Raw genomic sequence first — 18,281 nt, 5'->3', positions numbered from 1 at the left:
AACTCTTGTTGTGATAATCCTGTTAAGAAGATGAAGGACAGTTTACAGACTTGGAGCACATATTTGCAAGCCACATTGCTGGCAAGGACTAAATATCTACAACATATAAAGAACTCTCAAAACTCAAAAGTTAAAGAAAAAAAATCCAATTAGAAAATGAGCAAAAGACAGAGAGAGACATTTCACCTAAAAGGTGATGACAAATAAGCACATGAAAACATGTTCAGCGTCAGTAACTGTCGGGGAAATGCACATTAAAATCCCAACAAGATATTATACGCCCATCAGCATGGTTAAAATAAAACAATAATGACAGCACCAAATGCTGATGAGGATGAAGAGAAATGATCACTCAAACTTCGCTGGTGGGCATGTAAAATGGCACAGCTGCTTTGGAAAACAATTTAACAGCTTCTTAAAAACTAACCATGTAACTACACCGTGACCCAATAATTTCACTCCTGGGCATTTATTCCAGAGAAATGAAAATTCATACTCTCATAAAAACCTGCATGCAAATGTTTATCCCTGTTTTGTTCTTAATACTCAAGACCTAGAAACAACCTAGATATCCTTCACTGGCAAATGATTATGCACCCTGGGGTGCGGCCACGGCTTGGAGCACTACTTAGCCATAAAAAGTAGTACATTATTAGGAGTACATAAAAAGGAGCCACGAAAAGGATTATTAGGTGGATCTCAAGGGGTTTATGCTGTGTGAAAGAAGCCAATCCCAAAAGGTCATATATTGCATGATTCCCTTTGTATAACATCACTGAAATGACAGCTTTATATAAATAGAGAGCAGATTGGTGGTTTCTAGGGGTTAGCGATGGAACAGGGGCAAGAAGGAAGTGCGTGTCCCCATGTGGGGTGTCATGAAGATCCTGGTGGGTTTGGAAATATGCTTCCTTGACTGGATCAGTGTCAATATCCTGGTTATGGTGTTTGAGTCTAGTCTTGTAAGATGTTAGCATGGGAGAACAGAGCATGAAGGATACATGGCTCTCTATGTCTTCTTTCTTACAACCACAGGTGAATCTACGATTGTCTCAAAATAAAAGGGCTAATTAAAAATATTTTGTCTCTCCCTGCTGGCTTTAAGTGCAATGAAGAGATCAAAGTGTGAGCTTACAATGTCATCTGTCTAGAAGTGAACACATTGGTAAAAAATGATGGTAAGCCAAAGTATTGCCTTCAAAGGCAAGTGTATGACGTGGGTACCATCGGTCGGCGGTGAGGGGGGGTAGATGGGCTCCAGGAGAATTTCTGCTAAATGGCCTCCTCTCTGCTTCATGACATTGGTGGAACAACGGTGGAGTCCAAAAGCCTTCCTAAATTCTAGAAACACTGATTCATGAACGCTCGCACACACACAGTCCAGCCCATGCAACACGTAAAAGTTGCAAAATGAGAAAAGGAGAGGAGAAATAAAGAGAAGCCCCATATGCTGGTTTTTCTTCGAGAGCCTCAGTGCGGAGGAGACGGGGTCCTCCCCTCCCGTCGGGCAGGGCGGGCGGACTTCTCTCCGGACAGTTTCTCTTGGGGTCACACAGCAGTTTCTGGCCAGTGTACTTTTCACCTACGAGTTTCTCCCTGTGAATTTTGGCGCACCAGCAAAAATCGCCCTTCTTTCTTTTCCTCTTTCTATTTTTAGCACAAAGAACATTATACTTTATCAAGAATCCAAGCAGGCCGTGAAGCATGTTTTCTGATTCACTCTGATTCCAGAGCTCAACCCCTGCCCCTCTTGGCTCTGCTGCCCTGCACACCCTGAATTTACACACTCCGATCAATTTATCCGAGAAACTCCTGCAGCTCCCCATGCCCTGTGCAGGAAAACCCACTCCAGTGTCTTCCCTTTTTCTCCTTTCTTCTCCTCCTCCTTTCCCTACTTCTTCCTCTTCCTCTCCCCCTCCCTCCCTCTCCTCCTCCTTTTCCCTGGGAGACGGAGATTTCTTTGTGCTTGGGGTGACTGATTGAATTTTACCTGAGCTAAATTATAGTTGCACATTCTAGTAATTGCAGAGGGCCACACAGAGAAACAAAGCATTGACTGCTGTTGTGCTGGGATTTCCCAGATGTATAATTTCAAATTGATATGAAAAAAAGCCTTGCAACGCATTAATAATAGCATAAAATGTAACTCAGTTGGCCAAGGGTGAGCGGAGGCTTTATTTTCTTAGCTACAAAACAAGCTATGGACCTCAAGTGACTAGCATTTATTGTTCGAATGGGTTTTCTATTGCATACCATCTGAAACACAAAATAAGAAGAGATTTATACTGAATCCTGTCCCCATTTACAGCGCTCTGCACCATATACCCAGAGAGCACATGTAAAATGTGAAAGCACCAGGTTGTTGGTATTTTTCGCCTCTTTACTCCGTAGTTCAGAAAGCAGAAGGTTTTTCTGTAATTCAAAAGCACCCATCCACATCTCGTGGAAGAAGCAGGTCACCAGGCTATTTCTTTTCTATGGTGGCATTATTCTGTATCCAGTGTCTGACAAATAGCACTCTTATGATTGAAAAGAAAGAAAGAAGAAAGAAAGAAAGAAAACAAGAAAAAAAAATATGAAGAAAATCACTTAGTTCCCTAAACATCTGAAGGCATGGGGCCATGACAGGTTGTTCTATTTTGGAACTTTATGGACACGTGTGAGTGTGCCTGGCCATGTGTGTATGGAGCGAAGAGAAGGCACATATGTGTTTCTGAACTGGGCACAATGAAATGATGCATAATTGTGTACCCTACTGAAACTCACAGGGTATGTAAATACGGCTAGAGAACATACATTCCGTTGCTCTTCGCCACACGACTGCTTTATCCCTTCAGACTGAAGCCCCCTGAGAGTGTCCATGCCAATGGGCTGCCGGCTGAGCCAATAACTGTTTAGTGGAACAGTATTGTGGTAGCGTTTCATGAACATCATATTTCTGGCTCTTTACAACAACCGGGAGCGGCTTTATTTTCTCTATCTCCCAGGGGGTGAACTTGAGACACCTAGAGGTTGGGACTCGAAGAAGGGGTGTAGGCCACATGGTTCTGGAGACCGGACCCTTCCTCTCCTCCATGGGCCTGGCGTCTCCACAGTTCAGGGCGGGGGCCAGGCCAGCTTGGTGGCCCCCTTCTGTCCAGGATGTTCTGGAAGATACTGTGCACACTCCTCACCATGACAAGGGTGCTGTCCCTTCAGCATCTGATGGTCTACCCTTTTTAATTTTTATTTATTTTTATTAATTTGATAGAGAGAGAGAGGGAGGGAGAGAACAAACACAAGCCGGGGGAGGAGGCAGAGGAAGGGGAGAAGCAGACTCCCTGCTGAGCAGGGAGCCCGATGCGGGGCTCGATCCCAGCACCCTGGGATCATGACCTGAGCCGAAGGCAGACGCTTAACGACTGAGCCACCCAGGTGCCCCATGAGGGCCTACCCTTAAATGGGGTGGGAAAGACGCATGAATTGGCCCCAGGGTTTGCATGTTGGTGCACGTTTTTCCCCATGGTTTGCATTCAGGATTCCTCATAAGATGGAACAGGCCTGAGTGCCTTTGGCCAAGGAGAGGCCCAGTGTTCTTCATGTTTCCAAGGAAAGAAAGAGTGAGAATTTACTTTCATAAAGCTTCAGTTCCTTAAGAATGGCACTGACTTTTCTTTGTGATGAATGTGGTAGCAGATGCTCAGGATGCTGCTCAGACTGGGGGGCGTGACTGGGGGATTCCTTGTAAGGACACGGAGGCGGGGTCAGCCAGCCTGGTGGAGGGAAACCCCCTTCCTCTGCCTTGTAGCCTTGGCTGAATGGATGTCCACCTCCTAGGGCTGCTGGGAGCTGAGCTCACATACCACCTCCTCAGAGTTGTCACCTTCCCTGACTGACCCATGGGCAGCGGGCTGCCCTCGCTGGAGCCGTGTACTCTCCAGGGAGCTGGTTGCTGTGCGCATTGCTGTCCTCAGCTGAGTGAGATCTCTCAGGGTGGGGGATGACATCATGTCTGCTGAATCCAGCACTGAGGAAAGTCAGACAGAGGGCTGACACCCAACAAATACCGGAGAGAATGTGCGGAATCCTTTACAAGCTGTAAAAACCCACCTGCTGGTTACCAGCGTTTTAGTAAACTCCTGCCATGCGTAGCAGTGGACGTTCTGTGGTGAACAGATGTGGATCTTTGGTGTCGATAAACTTATTGAATCCTTACTGTTCCTCTATCTGTGTATCATCAGGCAGATTACGTATAGCCTTTCGGACTCTGTCTCTTTTCTTCAGATGGTTTCTTCCAGAGGTACTTAGGGGATTAAATGACGGGTGAGGCTGTTAATAGTTAGAAGCTGGTCCAGAAGAATCAGTTCCTCCCCACCTGAGGCCAAGCAAGGGGTGCCGCTGGAAGTCTGTGGCACCTCAAGAAAGACAATGGTCAGCTCTTTGTCGGGATGGTTGAGAGGGCGTTTGGCATCTCACACCTGGAAATCAGGAAAGCAGAATCTCCATGGGCCACAGACTGAATCTTTGTGACCCCCCCCCCACATTGGTATGTTGAAATCCGAAACCCCGGGATGGTGATATCAGGAGATGGGGGAGGTGGATACTCATGAGGGTGGAGCCCTCATGACTGAGATTCGTGCCTTTATAGAAGAGACCACAGAAGGCTGTCTTGCCCCTCGGCCATGTGAGGAGACCACGAGCATTCTGTGGCAGGAACCTGACCCCACAGGCACCCTCATCTTGGACTTCTGGTCTCTGGAACTGTGATCAATCAATTTCTGTTATTCATAAGCTACCCAGTCTGGGGTCTTTTGTTACAGCAGCTGGAATGGACTGAGACACCATGTTACTTCCTCAAGAACCACTCTTCACTAACTGAGGACAGTTTGAAGCTCAGCACATGGCTTGTATGAATGTCACCCTGTGTTCCTGATCATAAGGAGCGAGGACCCACATGCAGCAACAATAACCCCGTTCTACTGGACAGGTACACCTGTGGTCCTCAAAATGGGCCCAACAGTGCCCAAGATACTTGTAGGGAATCCATGAGGTCAAAACTATTTTAATAATATTGAAATGTAATTCTCTATTTCTTTTGTAAGTGTATTCCACAGGTTAATACATTAGGACAAGCCAAGAGCAGAAAGAGATGAGAACCAGTCTTCTATTAAGCCAGACTTTAAAAAGATTTGCAGAAATGTAAAGCAATGCCACTCTTCTCACTAATTTTAGTTATTTTTCATAAAAAAGCCATAATAATGTATAATGAGTTTTCTACTGTTATTTTTAAATGGATTAATAAATCATGAAGTTTTCAGTTTTAATTTCTAATATGGTAAGCATCCATAGTTATAACCCACACAAACTAAAGTTATTTGGCGCTTTCTGTAGTAAGATATGAAGGTGTCCTAAGAGCAAATCATTGGAGACCTGTGGTTGTAGAAGATTCTAGAAGAACTCCTTGATTACTGTGTGGGGCCGATGGGCTCAGCTCTTCTTCCTCTTGCTGAGGTGATGTCTCTGCTACCGTGGGTGCTCCTTTTACCTGCGCCTAAGTTAACAAAGTATGAGGTCCAAGGAGTTGAGGGAGGCTCTGAGGGCCAGCTCACCTCCGCAGTCCCAGAGCCCCGCCTTGTCCTGGGATGCCACCAAGGTGGAGAGTGTCCTCAAGGTGGCAGTTCCATCTCTGCATCTTCAGGGAGAGACGCGGACCCTACGGCTGACTTTCAGGCTAATGACCTTGCCGTTCTGCTCATTCAGATCTCATGTGCCCACGGGATGACAGAGAAAGACACTTCACAGCCATGTTGCTATAGACGAATCATGCTTTGAAGCTTAGGTACTGGGCTAAGGACTGAGGGACAGTCACCAAGCTCTGGTTGGAATTTTTTCTCCTCCCACCCATTTCCCCTTCCTATTGACCTTAGACCACATTCTTACAATTTCCTGAATTTCTCCAGGATGTGTATTTCCAGGAGGCTCACCTGCGCCTCATGCAATAGACTGTCTCTGGTGAGAACCCAGAGGTCCTCCAGAGATGTTTGATCGGAGCAAGAGTCCTGCCGTGTAAATGTGGCATGTGTGTGTGTGCGTGTGCGTGTGTGTGGGCCTCTCCCCATGACCCTATTTTCCCAGCAAGCTCTACGTTCATGGCGCGCGAGAGTGAGGGTCTGGCTCAGAAGCCACCAGTGCTCTTCCTCAGTTGAGCGCTGAGGTAGGTGGTAAGCAGTGACTTCACATACTTGGGGTCTCTTGTTATATCCAAGTTGTGAAGGAGGTGAAGTGTACTCCAACTTTATAGTTTGGGGCACTATTTAATTCCCTGCTGGGCTTAACTTTTTTTTTTTAAAGACCTTCCAAGAGAACATTCTTTACCTACCATTTATAACAAATACAAATTTAAGATTTTAAGCTGCATTTAAATTTTTTCCTTAGTTAGAGAATGAAATGAAAGACTGTTCCCTCAAAAAAATGGATTTTCAAGCAGGAGTATGGTTTTGGGGGTAGAGGGATTTAATATTTTACTATAATTTGTAGTGAATGAGCTCTCCATGGAAGACTGGCCGGGGGCAGTTAAATTTTATTAGTACTGTCCTTCAGTACTAGTACTTTTACCCCAGATAAAAAGGGGACAGTATTTGAGGATAACAGTGCAAACCCACGTGTTGCGGGAGGGGCTGCAAAACTACCATTTCTTTAGGATGTGCATGTCTGAGACTGGAAGCTATTGGAATGGAAATGACTGATTAAACTCTCCTGTCACCCCCACTTCTTTCCGCTTCCAGGGGACTGTCCCTTTGGTGGAGACCTGCTACCGGAATCTGGCAGCCAGTCGCCTGGGTGACCCAGATGCTCTTTTCAATCTCTAATTTCTGTGATTCTAAGCCCGACTTCATTGTCTAGGGAAGCACTTTCGAAATAACGGCGAGAAAAGTGTTTCAACACCTCTAACAAATTATAACAGTTGGATACAATTTGGATTAGATAAAATATATATTTATTTTATGGAACAAACATGCAGACAATAAAATTTTGTTTAACGGTAACCATATTATTCAGCGACTCAGTAATGGAATTCAAAACTTTATTATTGAATATTACTTTCCAGGTAACGTTGTGGAGCTGATGTAATTCTTCAGTTGTCTTTAGAATATTCCTCTACTCCTCATCATTTGTTCTGATGATTCTAGAAAGCTGCCACAGCAAGGGTGTGCATTGGGGCATGGCACTAAAGCGAAGACGGGTTCTCCAGGCGGGCAGCGGGATGCTGTGATGGCCCCGCTCCCTCTGCTGGACCGGGTCAGGCCTGGGGGCGGGCTGGTGCGGGGCCGGGGTCTGCATTCCCATCTGTGACCAGGCAGTTTTCTCCTGGGGTTCTTGGTGCAGGAATACTTGGAGCTAGGGGCTAACACAGACCCTGTCTGCATCATTTAGGAGAGCCAGCTGCAAGTCACAGGAAGTCTGGACGCAGCCTGGCTCCAGGCTTGGACACAGATTCTTCCCATCTCGAATCTTGCTGTTTACACCTCCTGCCATCACGTACCACAGTGAAGGTCTTACACCCTTTTTTGAGAATGAGGAGAACCTTCCCTTCCTTCGCAAGTCTTGCTGGCCAGAATTGTGCTTCTTGCCCGTGCCCAGAGCAATCTCTCAGCTTGGACCAATTCACATTCATGTCTGGGAGTGGCAGAGTGGCTCATTTGCCCCGAAGTACAGGCCGCCTATAGAACAGTGGACCAAGTGCTTCTATAGGAAGGAAGGAAGACGAGGCCTGAGGGGCCTGGGGCATGGCTACCGAGGAAGTTATCTGTCACCGCGTCAAACACAGACAACTGACCTGCTGCCAGAGGGGAGCTAAGATGGAAGCAGGAGCTAGGTTTTCCTGAAACTGGGGTGTGACAGGACCAAGGCAAGTATAAAACAGGGCGATTGGAAATTCAGACAGGGAGAATGCTCGTAAAGAGATCGCAAGAGGCTGTATTTCCATTTTAGTCTCAAGACCATTTTGTTGGTCATTTACTTTAACAGGATCATAAAGCTGCGGAATCCTCTTTCTCTTGCGAGGTTCTTGGTCTCTCCTGCTTGGGGGATGGGAATGCAGACCCCGGCCCCGCACCACTAGGTGTGCCCACGTGACGGCCGTGAGTGAGCGTTGGTGGTGCCTTAAGAGAAAAATAAACACCAAACGACCACACGGTACCGAAAAAGCAATTTCTGTGTCCTTGAGATACTTGAGTCAGGGTAAGAGGAAGGCCCATCTGTTACCTCTGCTGGGGTCTTTGTGCTGAAAGCCTGGGTGGACCAGTCCACAAATGGTGTTTTGTAGTATGTTTGATACATTTTTGTATTGCATGCACAACATTTCCAAGGAGTTTGGATCTTCCTTTCGTCACCCGCCATTCAGATCAGCCTGCATTTCCCGGGAGTTTATGCACCGTGTAGCGGGCGCAAGGCTCTCTCGAGAGCTGCGTTTCATCATAAAAACCCACACTCCGGTGGCTCCATGACCATCAGCAGTCACAGCGTTTCCTTGGATGGCCTATGCCAAAGTGGCTTCTGTTAGGAGTTAAAACACAGGTACACAGATTTTCTACTTTTGCCCCAGTGAGACAATAGTGACAATTTCCATAGTAAAGGTTTGGGAAGCATCTAAGGCTGAAAAACCGTATTAAATACAATGTTCTTGGTTAGACAGATTTCTACGGAGCGTGCAGGTGAGTCACGTGCCTTGCGGTGGAAAACACTGGTGTCCTCAAAGCAATTCGCAGATCCCTGTCCAATCTTCGGGACCCCAGAAAGTCGAACCGCCTTGCTGACTCGTTCTTTCAGAAGGGAGAACACAAAAAAGGAAGGGAACCAGCACGTGATGTGGGTGACAGTTGCAACCTAGCTCTTGGACCGGTGAGGTTGCTAAAAAAGAAATATGGGGGTGGGGGCTGTTTATCTGGGGCACTAATTAAACAGATCCATTGAACTGGGCTTTAATAATTAACAAGAGAAGAAAGGTCTGGGATGATCTGTTCCAAACATACAGATTAATTACATTGAATACATAAATTCTCATAGATACCGTTTCTGTTTCCAGACATGGGACATTACTTTTTATGGTTTTTATGGCTCAGAAGTCCTGGGGTTGTAACACACGTTCTCAAAGCCGTGCTTTCATAAGGAAGTGGCTGGGTGGGCGACGGGCCGTCCCGGGCTTTGGGGGTCTCCTGCACGGCGCACACCTCTGGGCTGCAGTGGAGGGAACACCTCCCCGCCCCGCCCCAGGGAGCTCCTCTCCTCTCTGCACACCACGCAGCACAAGCATGGGGATCTCAGGCAGAATGGGCAAGTCAGAGGCACACAGACTCGCGAGTCCATAGAAAAGGTAATGGCCTCCTTTCAAAAATTGTACACCTATAAAAAATAATAAAGGAGATGCAGGGCCAAAACTTTATGGCATCTATGCTAATGTGCTTCTGAGACTCGGGGGGAGAAGGTGCCACTGGAGTGCGGGCTTGTTGCTGGGGAGGGTGACGCTGGCTCTTCCATTCCGGGTGCTCCTGTGTGTGTGGACCACCTGGGCCACGGCTCCTCGTCCTCAGTCTGTACTCTGCTCAGCTCCCTACTGCATTCTTCAGGCTCTAGAATGTCCCGACGGTTGCAGCAAAACGGCTAAATTAACTTTTCCAATAGTAAATTGCTACAGAAATTCTTGGGTGGGATGGTGTTGAAAGAACAAAACGCTGCTGGCCTCCGATGGACTCTCAGATTTCACTCTGCATTGCCACCAGGCCCCGTGCTTCTTCTCTCGGACGGTGCAGGGAAAGAAGGGGGGCGCTCCTGGGACGTTGGGAGGGCGTTGACGGCTGTCGGGACATAGGACCCTGTAAACGCAGAGTGCCACGGGCTTGTCCTGGAGCTTCCTGAGGGGCAGCGGCCCGCATGGTGTCAACGCAAAGCCAAGGTGACCCGATCCAACTTCATGCTTCTTCCACAGCCAGCACCTTCCCGATCACTAATGCAAGCGGCTCCCGGGACTGGTGTAGCTGAGGCTGACAGCATGCGAATGGCACACCTTTGGCTTTAATGCCATGTAAACCCACATCCTTGTAGGGTTTGTGGCCACATTTAAAACGGATCCAAGTTTCTAAAGAGAGGCCTCCAAATTCCTACTTCAGTCATGGAAAATGATGGCGCTTTGATGGTGCGGACTAGTGGTTTTCTTCCCTTCTGCATGTGTGATCTTCGGCAGCCTGGACAAGTGCCTCTTTGGCAGCAATCCTGAAGACAGTCACCTCACCCCGCGGGTCGAGCCTGCTTGGAGCCCTGCCCATCACGCGCCCAGCCTCTTTTGAGGTCTGAACCAATTTAGCCCTGGAAGAACACAGCGCCGGGAAAACACAACAATCCTCCACAATATCTTTGACTTAATAAGTGAAAGTTTACGAGTAAAAAATGGAAATGCTTCTCCAAAGGGAGCCGGGCGTGCAGGTGCTGAGGGCTGGGAGCAGGACCAGCCTGGTCTTCCTGCTCCCACACTGCCTCTGGCTGGAGTCCCACCAGGACGACTGCTCTTCGGCCACTGGGAGACGGGAGTGCGGAGGAAACTCACTCAGAACCTTTGCTACCAGAGCTCAGGATCGGTTAGTGCACCACAATATACATATTCATAATGCGGCAGTTCTAGGAGCCTGGGTAGGCATAAGGGACTGGTGAGGAAAAAAAAGTTGATTTATGATGATCTCAAAAACATGGTCTCCAAAGATGTATTCTGCAGCTCCGAGACCTCAGGTTTAAGCTCTATTAATTTTACAGACTGTCTGGGATTACCCATCTGTTTAAAGGTTAACTGTCTTCACACTTATGAAATGGGTATTTCTGTTTTGGTTCTTACTTTGTTCCCGTTAATGATTTATAAAATACAAAATGCAAAGCCAGTGAAATCGCTTTAAATCTTCAGTATGAAACACCTACCTGATCAAGTTTTTGAGAGACACAAAGTATTATTCAAGTCCTTCCCAGTGACAGCTTGGAAATTCTTCTGCTCTACAAGGCTCATTTTGAATCAAGAGAAAGGAAAACTTCCACCCTACAAAATCTCGCGTCTTAGAAGGGAAAATCCATTTGGGTGAATACTGTATTGTGTATGTATGTGGGTGTTGGGAGTTTATTCCTGGATTCCCCCTTACGACATTTTTTTCTACGTAGAATATTACCCAAATATATGCCTTTCAATATCGGAACATTATTATCTTCTCCTGTGCAGTTCTGTTACGTTTCCGGGGTTTTATTTCCTCATATAAAAGAACACATAATTTTCCTCCCTTGATAGTTTTGGAAGAATGACAACTTGCTTTGCAAATCTGGTTTTGAAGGTTCCATGCTAAAAATTCTGTGACCTCAGACAATTTATTAGTCACTTGCTTAGCTTTGGTTCTACTGTTAATAGGATCAACTCAGGGAGGCAAGTCCTTGTATTTCCTTAGGTACAAAGAACTCCCTTGATGTGGAACGATGGCACCACACGCCCATTGCCCCTCAGCTCCACAGCGCACAGGAGCCCTGCAGTGGAGTCCAGGCGGGAGGAGGAGCCGTCCACCTTCTCTGCTGTCTCTGGTTGGGTTGCTAAGCTTCTGCCAGACACTTGGCCACAGATTAGGGTTACCATGGTTACCTGAGAGTAGCCCCATGGGGTGGACTAAACTCTAGCTCTGTGCTCTAATCCAAACTTTTGATTGCATAATCTTATCAGGAAGTTTCTTGAGCACTTCCCTCTTCATATGCATGTTTATTATTCTACAAAATAATATACACATTAATACTTTCAGTGCATTGTAAAGCCCACATAAAATAGAAATTAAAGGGTGGGGGAAGAAAAAAAAAACCTTTAAGCTATTTCCTTTTTAAAATGTATTAATTGTACAAGCTCATGTTTGCTTTCAGTTTGTAGAGGTTTGCATTCATGTTCTTGATGCTTAGCCATAAAATGTCTTATTAATTATAATGGCCTCTTATTTTCATTAACTAATATTTCAGGGTACAGAATGAACTGAAGGGAGGGCCTGCCATTGACAATGGAACATTGGTTATATTGTTTGATCTTTTTGTTTTGTGATTTGGCTGAGAGGAGAGGGGTCCCTCTGGTTTCTTGTTGTTAGTCTCTGCGGTATGAGTACTATCTTCAAGTCCCCTGTTCTTTTACGAACCTTTCTGAAGCCACCTGCCCATTTTGTGAGGGTAAATTTGGTTAGAACTACACAAGAAATCTGTAAGCCCACTTCGCTCGTCACAGTTAAACTGTGCCATGTGACAATTTATCATATAAATTCCCAGTGGGTTCTGTGCATTCCACTTGGTGATCACTGTTTCAGCCAAGGAACCAAACACTCTCAAGCAGAATTTAAATACCGGCAAAAAGTTTTCACTGATTGCTAAGCACAATGGCTGGTGTCCGGATGTCCAGGTTGACAAACGGGCTCCACCACTTACTAGCATGCTGACCTGGAGCAAGTTAAAGAACCGCTGCGTACCTCAGTTTTTTCCTCTGTAGAATGGGGTGATAGTATTTATCTCTTAAGATTCATGAGGATTGGGCGCCTGGGTGGCTCAGTTGGTTAAGCGACTGCCTTCGGCTCAGGTCATGATCCTGGAGTCCCGGGATCGAGTCCCGCATCGGGCTCCCTGCTCGGCAGGGAGTCTGCTTCTCGCTCTCCCACTCCCTGTTTGTGTTCCCTCTCTCGCTGTCAAATAAATAAATAAAATCTTAAAAAAAAAAAGATTCATGAGGATTGAATGAGTTGAAGCATCTAAAACAAAGTCTGACAGGGAGTATGTGTTATAAATCGCTAGCTACTTTGACCATCATCTTCATTATTACCATTGTCTTATTACCGATCAATATTATTTTTGAACTTGAATCCTAAAGGACTGTGGCAAATAAGAAAGAGTAAGGCATGAGCCATAGACATGCCATTTAAAGTCAGGACTCGGTTCGAACTCATTTGAGGGCTGGGGGCACAAACACAAATAGTTTCAAACTAATTGTATAAGCCTTGCGCTGGCTGCAGGTCCCTCCTTCTCTTCCGTTCCTCTCTGTCCCTGCCCGGCACTTAACCAGCCTCGAGTGGTGGTTCAGTCCAGCCCAGTGGAAAGAGGTTTCCCGATTGCCCGTGCTAAATACTGTCCTCCAGATAGACTTGTACTCCTCGTATGCATCCTTGATGCTCTAACCTTCATTTATTCATCTTTAAAACTCAGTAAGAGAAGGCTAATAGTAAAAACAAAAACAAAAACAAAACCTCAAAAAAATAAAATGAAAGGCAGGGTAATTTTTGATTAACTGTACTGACAACACAAAATGCTATTCTGACTTAACTTGCTGGTTTATGTGCGGCCTGGCGGCGAGCCTAGCTGGAGGCGTGGTGATCAGGATCACCCTGTCTGAAGGGCTCAAGACTCCTTTAGACAACAGAGGCTGGTCATTACTTTTGTGTCTATCTCTGTCTTTCTCCAGCTCTGTTCTTTAAAAGTTGTCTTCTGCAAATGTTCTCCAGCTGTTGAGAAATTGTTTTTCATCTGGAGCCTGCAATTGTTTTTAAGAGATTGATTCAAATGCATAAGGAGTCCCAGGGACCAGTATTTGCATTTAAACAATAATTATTAGATGCTAAAACTGTGGCTACATGAGGCAAGATTTTCTAATTATCCTCTATTATTTGGGCCCCAACTTTTTCCCAGCTCTCTTGCATCCACACAAGCTGCTGAGCAAGGCATCTCTGCACACAACAGAGGAGACAGGCGTGGTATGTCAGCCTTCGCAGGCACGCTGCCGGGGTGCTCAGGATGCCCCAGGATTGACCCTAAATTTGTTTTGGTTCATTCAAGATTCCAAGGACAGAGGTCCACCTCAAAGCACCGAGGAATGGTGACATAACCTCTGGTGTGCCTTTGCTTTTAATGGAACGGAGCTGGGGGAGCAGCGTCCTGAGGCTGGTTTTGGCAGTGGGGATGGGAGGGGGGGCTCAGTCTCAATGATCTGCCTGCTGACCTTCCTGGTGACCTCAGGGCACAGGCGAGAGGCCTGAGTGAGGCTTTAGGGGCCGAAGCGATCATTCAAAAGGGGCAATCTTTGACTGTGGGTTGTTTCTGGGATTCAGTATACATGGCTATAATTAGAATGATATAAAAAAAATATGAATCAATAGTATAATAGCCATATAAACGAAGATAAAGTAACAATTGCATATGAAGGTAAAGTAAAAACAATTTGAAGGAGGTCTTTCTACATAATAAAAGCCGAGCGCCCTGATCGGTTCCTCCTCTCTCTTTTGTATGCATCTTCCTCAGAACCGGCCTTTAGGCCTTTTGGGTGGCGCCTTAGTAGAAAGTTGATGCCTGCGGGACTCTAGGGGTCAGAGCGCCTCCCCAAGGCCCGGCGGACCCCCGTGCCCGTGTGTGGGGTGGAGGGGAGGCGGTGGCCCAGAAGGCTTTACCCCAGTCACCAAATCAACACACATGGAGAAAGCTGAATCAGTCCTGCCAGTGATGACGGGACAAACGCAGGTCAGACGCAGGCCAGGGGACGAGCCATCCCTTGAGCCAGATGTGCAAATGGTCCTTCGGGAGCGGGAGGGACGTCTAATGGCTGGTGGTGGAATCCGGGTGCAAGCTGCTGCTTTGGGTTCTGTCCTTGCCTTTGCGCTTTGAGTGACGGAGGCCAGAGGCAGAGGGGAAAAGGAGGCAGGTGGCTGAGAAGGTCAGGTGTGGTCACCAGCCACCCAGGGCCCTGCTGTCCTCGTCCTCCCTGGGCTCCCTGAGCACCGTGCAGGCCAGGATGCTCCTCCTCCGCTGTGCGGGATCCCGTGCGGAGCCGTATCTGTTGTACAGGAGGGCTGGGGTGGGGCAGGTGCACACTAGGGCAGAGGATCCAAGCTCTCAGCGAAAGAATGAAGAGGTTGTCTTTATTCCCAGTCCACTGCAGTCTCTACCTTTGGGTCTGAAAGTGCATTTTGGTATGTCTCCGCGGGTGCACCACCCCCGGACCCCATCACCTCCCTCCAGTGCTTACCTGGGCCTCGGGGGTGGCGAGGGGGCCCAGGATGCATGTCTACGGGGCTACCGTCTTCACAGCTGCTTCATGTCGACAGAACAACACCAGCACATTTGCTGCCAAGAGGCCAAAATGCAAAGTACCTGCTGGAATGGAATGCGGGAGGTGTACTATGTTGTTACCCTTACCTGAAGAAACCATTTTACTTCCTGGACTACGTGATCCTGTTTTCCCTTAATTTCTTCCTCCCACATTCTCTGTTATCTCAGCTCTATTTTCAGGGGCTAAGCATATAAAAATTATTATCAAAAAGATAGTAATGTATCCTGCCTGAGGAAAGGTAAAAGGTTGTGAAAGCAAAGAGTTGGCATGCAGAAAGCAGGTTTATCTGGTTCAAGTGTGGCATCCTCTCAGACTCTGCCCTCATCTGCAAGTGATTAGTACCGGGGAGACTCACTCCTAGGAAAGATGGGGTTTTCTTTAATTTGCTCAAGATCAAGAGTCTCTGCCCCTCATTGTAAAGATGCTTGAAATCCGGGGACTAAACGGGGCTGGAAATACAGGAAAGGAAAGAATAAACTGTTCACCAAAAAGGTGTCCTCTTTCCACAGCTAAGTTGACATTAGCAAAGGACAAATGTCACCTACGTAAGAAAATCAGAACCAAGTTCGATTGTTCTATTCCATTGGGGAAAATCAAAATTGTTTAGTTTCCAAAACAAGTGTATATGCGGAATGCATTGGCAGGGCTCACTAAAAGATTGCTTATGATTTTCAGAGGGCAGCCTAGCCAAGTGATCATTATGAAAGATTTATAATGCAGCTTTCATTTATGTGAGATCAGTCATATTGCAATTGCGCTTGTGATTAGTTATTACAACACCTAGCAAGAGGACGCCCAACAAACTGAGATGAAGGTAGGTTAGGCAGGTTTTCCAGAGCCATATTCCAAAAAACCAAATGAAAAGGATTTGATTTTCATTCCCAGTCTCCCCACCTGGCCCCAAGAATTGCACGGTCTCCCCCCGCCTCCACCTTCCTGGCTGGCATGCCGGGGAAGCACTGAGAAGTGGCATCTGCTGCATTCCAGAATTCAAAATTCTTATGCAACCCTTAAAATATTTCCATTTGCTTTTAAAATAAGAAAACTCTAAAAAACATGGCCCAGTTCCCTTTTAAATTTCTTTACAAGTAGGAGAGGTGCTAAGATTTTCTTTTTTTTTTTTTTTTTTTAAGATTTTATTTATTTATTTGAGAGAGAGAATGAGATAGAGAGCATGAGAGGGGGGAGGGTCAGAGAGAGAAGCAGACTCCCTGCTGAGCAGGGAGCCTGACGTGGGACTCGATCCCGGGACTCCAGGATCATGACCTGAGCCGAAGGCAGTCGCTTAACCAACTGAGCCACCCAGGCGCCCGGTGCTAAGATTTTCAAACTCTTTTTAACCCAATTCTGGAAAGCATGGAGGGATTCCCCCCCCCCCCAACCTCCTGAGAGTTATTTAGTGGAGGATTTGTACATAGTTGTTTTCATTTAAAAAAAAAAAGGTGAGATTATGGTTAGTTTTGTTTTGCTTGTGTTTTTGTCAATTTTTCAGCAATAAGCACATGCATGTTTGTAACAAGGAACACAAGTTTGTTTTTAAAATCAAACAAAAAGTGTGCTGCAGAATGTTAGGGATGATGGGTAAGGAGGTGAACGTTTGGAAGTGATCTCCTTCTGGAGCACCAGGTCCTCGTGATCCCAAGCCAACCTGCTCGTTCAAGACGTTCAGGGCAGCAGCCTGTAGCATCTATTTCCAGCCTGTCTTTCCAGTGTCACATCTGTGTCGTGTCACACGGAGAGGACTTGGACAGTAACCCAGGATGCTCACGCGAACAAGGAGATGACGATGCCTAAGGGCTCTTCTTCACATGGGTGACTCGGACGAACTGGAGAAGGGCTTTGGGTTCTTCACAGCAAGACCGACATGACCTCACAGATTCCAGCTCAGGAAGACCCACTCACTGACTGTCCAAAATGCCTTTTATAGGAAATTTAAACCAATACAAGAGTAGAGAGAACAGCATAGTAAAACCCGTGTCCCCACCACCCAGTTCTGACAACCATCCACTCTTGCCCAACTGTTCCCTCTGACAGTGGGCTTTTTAAAAACAAATCTCAGACATCATAGTATTTCTTCTATAGACACTTCAGCATTTTTCTGTAAGGACTCTTAAATACAAAAACAACAACAAAAGTAAGCACAATGTCATTATCCGACCTCAAACTTAACAGTAGTTTCTTAAGTTCACTGAATTTCCAATGCTCTCTTTGTTTTATGTGTATCTCATTTTTTTCTTCAGATCTGAGTTCAAACAAGGTCCATACATTGTATTTGCTTCATCTACATCTTAAGAAGCTTAACCTATAGACTTACCTTTTTCTGTTCCTGGTTATTAATTTGTTGAAGAAATGGAGCATTTGTCTTATGGAATTTCCCACCTTGTGGATTTCACTGATTGCATCCCTCCATGTTGTTTAAACATGTTCTTCTATCCCTGAGTTTCCTATTAACTAGTAGTTTTATCTAGATCACTTGTAAATTTTTTTGGAAGAATAATTCACAGCCCACTGGCATTGGCTACAAAATGTCTATACTTATGAAGACTTTGAAACTATTTCAAAACACTCCAGTGCTGATTATTTCAAACATGATACTTTCATGCATTTTGATAGTGCTCAAAAAATGGGGGCAGTATTATGTGGGTGATCTTTCCATTGGGCAGTAGAATCCTACTTGAAGATTTTTTCTTTTACTCTCTGAATGCCAGGATAAACCCTGACATTCAGGGTTTGACAGAGGTCAAAGGAGTCCTCAAGAAACTAATGTAGAACATTATAGAACTAATACATATAGAACTCTATATAGAATATATCAAACCATAGAACTAACAGAAAACTACTATAGAAACTCCTGATAGGCCCTTTTCAGAATTTCAGAGGAGGTGATAAATTCCTGCTTTGCTCTGGGATGGGCAGGGTGTCCATTGTTTTTCCCATTAGCAATGGAGAAGACTCATCATATGGTCCCCAGTGAAAGGATGTGGTCAAGACAGAAATAAGCATGGCAGGTTTGGACAATGTGGACACAGTTTGTATACATTTTTACAGAATGATGTATTAGTTGAGCTGTCATTTAAGGAGCCCTATACAAGGCATTTTGATTTTTACCATACCATCCATTTGTTCACCCAAAAGAAGGGAGACAGCCCGATCTGCCTAACTG

Source organism: Neomonachus schauinslandi, chromosome 14 (genome assembly GCF_002201575.2).
Source record: "Neomonachus schauinslandi chromosome 14, ASM220157v2, whole genome shotgun sequence".
NCBI lineage: Eukaryota > Metazoa > Chordata > Mammalia > Carnivora > Phocidae > Neomonachus > Neomonachus schauinslandi.
Note: the sequence above shows the minus strand (reverse complement) of the source record.